This window comes from Leptonychotes weddellii, chromosome 7, assembly GCF_054177405.1.
Source record: "Leptonychotes weddellii isolate Sample4059 chromosome 7, ASM5417740v2, whole genome shotgun sequence".
NCBI lineage: Eukaryota > Metazoa > Chordata > Mammalia > Carnivora > Phocidae > Leptonychotes > Leptonychotes weddellii.
The window spans coordinates 131,938,649-131,945,586 of record NC_138375.1 but is presented as its reverse complement, the minus strand read 5'-3'; positions in this window follow the sequence as shown (position 1 = coordinate 131,945,586).

The window sequence follows — 6,938 nt, the reverse complement described above, 5'->3', positions numbered from 1 at the left end:
TCCGACCTTGCAGAACTGCTCCTCATGGGCAATTACCTGAGCCGGCCTCGCCCTCGGCTGCCCTCCTCTTCTCTGCTGGGTGGGGACCAGCCCGAGACAACCGAGATCCTCGGGCCCAGGCCCGCGCACCCCGCCCGCGGTGTTCCCCGGGGTGGCCGGGTTCACTCAGCGGCCTCGACCCTGGACGTAGCTGGCAGGCTGTCATATGAGGATCTTGTGGCTTCACCACGTCGGCGGCGGCGGCGACACCGTCGGCGGTTTGCCATAATCCATCGGCAGCAATACCCAATCCAGCAGGCCCGGTGTTTATTTCTGACGGTCTTTTCCTCTGTGCCCCAGACCGGCCATCCGAAGCCAGTGCTGTCTGCTTGCAGCTCCAAGATGTTCTGCACCTCAGTGATCCTGAAGATGGCATCGGCTAAGGGCAAACTGACGCTCCGTTTGGCTCTGAAGCAGACAGTCATCTGTATGTGGTCTTCACTGTCTGGTCACCTCCCAAATCTGTGTGTAAGGGAGACCTTGGTGAGGGCCCTCGAAGAGAATGGTCAAGTGAGAGCCAAGGCAGAGAAGGACCTGACCTCCTTGGTCGAGAGCAGGGAAGGGCCGGCAAAGTCAGAGGAAGGGCACCCAGGCCCCGAGAGGCAGGATGATCTGAGAAGAGGTGCCGAGGGCAGCCGGAGCGTGCAGTCAGCGTTTAGGCGGCTGATGGTCAACGGAGTCCTCTCTGCCTTCGTGCCCAGGCCTGGGCCTCTGAAGAGAGACTTCTGTTCCACGAGCTTAGAAGAGAGCCTGATTAAGAAATCCCACACCTGCTTTTTGAGCTCCTGCAGCAAACGCAATGCCATCACGAGCTCTTACAGCTCGACTCGAGGTTTCCCATCACCGCAGAGATGCTGCCGAGGCGCTGCCGCGATCTGGGTACCAGCCTCATCCCAGCCCCGGCTGCCCACGAAGAAAGCCAGCGAGAGCTATCATTCTAGCTCTTCAGCCTCAGCAGAACCACAAAGGAAGATCAGGAATGAAAAGGCTGCAGATGCACCTTCTGGGCAGAAGCAAAGTTTGAGGAATCGCTCACCTCCATCTGATGGTTCCAGGCCCCAGAAGCGCAAGATTCCTCTATTGCCGTCGTCGAGGCGAAATGACCCACTGATCCTGCCCCCACCGCCCCAGCTAGGTTATCGAGTCACTGCTGAAGACCTTGACTTAGAGAAGAGAGCTGCGATCCAGTGGATCAACAAGGTCTTGGAAGGGTAAGACTGAGGCCATCTCTGACTGCAGTGCCCCTCAGCTTTCCTGTTTGTCCACACTTCCCCCGCCGGCCCCCGGCAGAAGAGCTCCTGGCAGATGCAGCAAGCACCAGGCCCAGGGGCCTTCCCGTAGTCAGATGGAGGGGCACCTCCATGGGCTCTTTTTCTTGGTTCTCCCAAAATCTCTGCCTTGCTTGGCTTGGCTGTGAAAAATTGGTCCCCTTTCCCTGGCGCACCCAGGGTCTATTCCCCAGTGCTTTGTGCTGGGCCTCACTGGTTCCTTGGAGGAGAATTGTAGGAAACCATCCAAGTCCAGCTGTGCCCAGGGCACTGTACCTCCGGGTCCAGTGCCCCCATCAAGTAGGTTAGCTCTCTCCGTAGAGACAATATTCCATTCCCATCGTCTTTCTGCCAGATGTGCCCCTAGAAATTGGGTGGCTGGAGTTTGTGAGGCTGGCCCACCCAGTGGTCAGGATCCCTGCAACAGAAGAGGGAAGCTTTGGACCAGTTTTTCTCCAGGAAGGAGCAGGCAAGACACACACTGCTGCCATATTTGTCCTTTCCCACCTTCCCCATTTGCTTAATTAGACCCTTGTCAGTCTTTCTCCTTTCTACATATGAACACTTGGTACCACATGAACATTCAGGAAATGAACAAAGTTATAGGCATCACACGCATATATAGTCATATATATTTATATATAGTCATATAATATATATCATGTATATTATATTATATGTTACATAATATATGTGTAATATACATAATATATACTCATATGTAATACATATGAATAATATATATGTATGTATAACATACAGTATATATGTATAATATATAATATATAATACATAATTATAATGTAAAATAGAATATATAATTAATATATAATATATGTATATTATATGTGTGTGTAATATATAGGTGATATGTAATACTGTACATATATAATATGTATAATATATTACATATAGAATATATAAGGTGTATTTATATTACATATGACAATAGATATTGACTATATATATATATATGTGACTTTTTGTTAATTTGCCAAATGTTCCATGTCTTTGCTCTTTGAACATAGTGGAGGAAAAATGGACTTGTATAAGTAGCTAGCCTTAACTGTGTCAGCTTTTCTATGGCTCAGCTGATGGGGAAGTAGCACCACTTTATGCCTCTAGAGGCTAACTCCTGATTTTTGTGTTTGAGTACATGGGAGGGCAACCCACACACTAGCCTTTTCCCACTTCTGCTTCTCACCTGTCCACCTGACATCACTATGGGCTCGATCATGCCTACTATATGTTAAGAAATGACGTGTGACAATTTAGTCTTTGTCTTTATTTAATTCTTAAATTTGCTGCAATTTTAGACTTACAGGACAGTTTACAAAGATAGTACAGAGAATCCCCATTTAGTCTTCATTGAGCTTCTCCTAATGTTACCATCTAACCAAACAATTACTGAAACCAGGAAATTAATATTGATATGATGCTATTAGCTAAATTCAGACTTTAATTGGGTTTTCCCAGTTTTTCTAGTAAAGTTTTCTTTCTGTCCCAGTATCAATCCAGAATCCCAAATTGCATTTAGTTGTCATGCCTCCTTAGTCTCCTCCAAACGGACCTTTTCTGTCTTAATGCCTTGTGTAACCTTGATATGTCTGAAGAGTACTCATTAGGTATTTTGTAGAATTTCCCTGGGTTTAGATTTCTCTGTTTTCTCAGAAGAACATTGAGGTTATGGATTTTTAAGAAAAATCTCACAGAGGTGATGTACCCTTCTTGGCGTGTCATCTCAGGGGCACATAATATCTATATGTCTTATTATGGGAAATGTTAACCTTGATCACCTGGTTAAGGTGGTGTCTGCCAGGGTTCTCCACTGTACAGTTATTTTTCCCTGTGTAATAAATATTGGGAGAGGGGGAGTCATACTTTGATGCTACAAAAAAATCCTGTTTATCCTTGATCTTTGCATCATCAGTGGATCTTGCCTACAGCAATTATTATTGTGCTGTTTTAATGGTGATTTTTTACTTCCTTTGTTTCTTCTACATTTAATTAGAAATTCTTCTCTAGGAAAGGGTTCTCTTGATTTATTTGTTTATTCAATCATTTAAATCTGGATGGGCTCATCAATACTTATTTTGTTCTTTGGGCTATTACCTAATATTATCACTGTTAATTTTGTTGCCCAAATTGTTCCAAATTTCACCATTGTGAAGTTATTCTAGGTCCTCTCAGGAGACAGAATTAGGAAGTATACGTTTCTGTTTATACATACTTAACCTATATTTCTATATTTCTTTGTGTGTGTATGTGTGTGCACAAATGAATCTATACTGATACCTCAGACTGTAATTCAGAACAACAGGGTTCATTCTAGAAATGTCCCCCTTTGCTTATGTGTAACTTCTTTCTCCAACAGTTTCTCCAGAGAAACCTGGTCTAATCTGTCTATACTGTATTTACTTATTTTTCCAATTTAAGTTGTCCAAATTCAAAATTTGTCCAGTTTAATATACTTATATATTATCTATAATATATTTATTTATTTGTCTAATCCTACAATACATGTGTTGTAGTTTCGGAATTGCTAACCCTGTGGGCAACTTACCAAAGTGTTTGTGTACAATTATTTCTGTTTAGCCTTACAGTATCCACTGCTTTTAACTAAAACACTGCTTTTAAAAATCATTGGGTTCAGGTTTCAGTTCCTTTTGGTGAGGTTATGTGATCCATTTGTACCACACCTAGATTCATTTCTCACAATCTGTGTTCCATTTTGGGTTCCTCCAACAATCTAGTTGATTTTAATTTGCAAGGAGTAAAACTCATTCTTTTTGGTGTACAGTTTGCTTATATTTTATTGAGTATCTCTTTAAAAAAAAGATTATTTATTTATTTATGTTTTTAGAGAGAGAGCATGGGGAGGGGGGAGGGGCCTGGGGAGGAACAGAGGAGGAGGGAGAGGAGGAAGGGAGGAAGAGTGAGAGAATCTCCAGCAGATTCCACACTGAATATGGAGCCCGACTCAGGGCTCAATCTCATGAGCCTGAGATCATGACCTGAGCTGAAACCAAGAGTCAGAGGCTCAACCAACTAAGCCATCCAGGTGCCCCTTATTGAAAATTTCTGTGTCTGTGTTCATGAGAGATATTGGTCTGAAATTTTATTTTTTTGTGTTGTTTTTGTCTGGTTTTGGTATCAGAGTAATACTACCCACATAGAATGAGTTGGGAAGGGTTCCCTCCTGATACCTGGAAGAATTTGTACGATTGGTATAATTTCTTCTTGAAATGCTTGGGAGGGTTTATCAATGAAGCCATGCGGGCCTGGGTTTCTCTTTATGGGAAGACTTAAAATGACTAATTCAATCTTGTAGGTCTACTAAGGTTTCTAATTCTTCTTGAATCAGTTTCTGTAATTGGTATCTTTCTGGGAATCTGCCGGTTTCATATCAGTTGTCTAATGAGTTGGCATAAAATTATTCATATTTCCTTATCATCCTAATATCTGTAAGGTAGAAAATGATGCCCTCTCTTCCATTTCTAACTTTATGCCTTTTCTCTGTATATCCATCTGAATGTCTCCTATTCTACATTCTTGCTTTCCTTTTGGTCAGTGTGGCTAAAGATTGGTCAATTGTGTTGATTTCTTAAAGAAATCAAATTTCTGGTTTTTACTTCCTCTGCCATTTTGCTGTTTTCTATGTTTATTGATTTAGTTCTTATTTAATTCTTTCTGCTTCCTTTGGGATTAGTTTGCTCTTCTTTACAAGTTTCTTAAGATGGAAGATTAGGGATTTGAGACCTTTCTCTTCTAATTTAGGTATTTTAAGCTTCAAATTCCCCCTTTATTGGCATTAGAAAAATGTTGATGCTATGTTTAGATAACATTCAGTTCAATATATGTTCTAATTTCTGTTATGATTTTTTCTTTGACCTTTAGTTTAGAAGTATGTTCTTCAATTTCCAAATATTTGGGGATTTTTACACATTTCTTTCTAGTTTTGATTTATAATTATATTCCACTGTGGCCTTATACCTACATTTAATGATTTCAATCCTTTTAAATTTGTTGGGACATTTTTATGGCCAACCATATGCTCTATTTTGGAAAGTGTTCCACAGTCAACTGCTATTTGTGGGCAATGTTCAATCAATGTCAAGTCAAGTTTTTGGACAGTGTTGTTGAAGTCTTTTTTATTCTTATTAATTTCCTGTCCAATTTTTCTATCAGCTATTAAGAATGGAGTCTTAAAATACTCAACTATTAGTTGTCTTATTGTCTATTTTCATTATGAAATGTCCCTCTTTCTCCCTTGTTTTTTTTTTTTTAAGATTTATTTTAGAGAGAGCACATGTGCATGAGTGGGGGAAAGGGCAGAGTGAAAGAATCTTCAAGACTTCAGACTCCCCACTGAGTGCAGAGCCTATCCTGGGGCTCAGTCTCACAACTCATGAGATCATGACCAGAACCCAAACCAAGAGCTGGATGTTCAACTGACTGAGTCACACATGCACCCCACCTCTTTTTCCCTCATAGTATTTTTAGCCTTAAAGTCAGCTTTACCAAATATTGCTACAGTTACTCCAGCTCTTTTATGGATACTGTTTGCAATTAATATCTTTTTTCCATTCTTTTACTTTCAACTTATTTGTATATTTGAATCTAAGCTGGGTCTCTTAGAGTCAGCACAAAGTTGAGTCTTGCTTTTTAAAATCTAGGCTCTGGGGGCACCTGGCAGCTCAGTAGGTTAAACCTCTGCCTTCAGCTCAGGTCATGACCCCAGCATACTGGGATCAAGCCCCACATGGGGCTCCCTGCTCAGCGAGGAGCTTGCTTCTCCCTCTCCCTCTCCCTCTGCCTGCTGCTTCCCCTGCTTGTGCTCTTTGTCTGATAAATAAATCAAATCTTAAAAAAAAATAAATAAAACCTAGGCTCAGCCCTTTTATTTGGGCTTTTTAATCTATTCACATTTATTATAATTATTGCCATAGTTGGATTTACTTTTTCAGTTTTGTGACTTATTTTCTATTTGTCTCATGTGTGTTTTTTGTTTTTTGCTTCTCTGTTCCTCCTTTACTACCTTTGCTTGTGTTAAATAGATTTTTTTTAGTGTGTCATTTTAATCTCTCTTCCCCCTTTATTTTTACTATTTTTTTTAGTTATTTTCATAGTAGTTGCTCTAAGAATTACAATATGGACCTTAAATTTTCAAATATCTACCTCAGGACATGCAGATGGCAAATAAACACATGAAAAGATGTTTAATGTCATAGCTAGTAGGGAAATGCAAATTAAAACCACAATGAGCTATTGCTACACACCTATTAGAATGCATAAAATAAGTAGTGATAATATCAAATGCTGGTGAGGATACAGAGAAACTAGGTCATTCATACATTGTTAGTCAAAATGCAAAATTATATAGCCACTCTGGTATTTTTTTTTTAAGATTTTATTTATTTATTTGACAGAGAGAGACAATACAAGCAGGGGGAATGGGAGAGGGAGAAGCAGGCTTCCTGCGGAGCAGGGAGCCCAATGCGGGGCTCAATGCGGGGCTCGATGCGGGGCTCGATCCCAGGACCCTGGGATCATGACCTGAGCCGAAGGCAGACGCTTAATGACTAAGCCACCCAGGCGCCCCAGCCACTCTGGTATTAATGAGGGCACTTG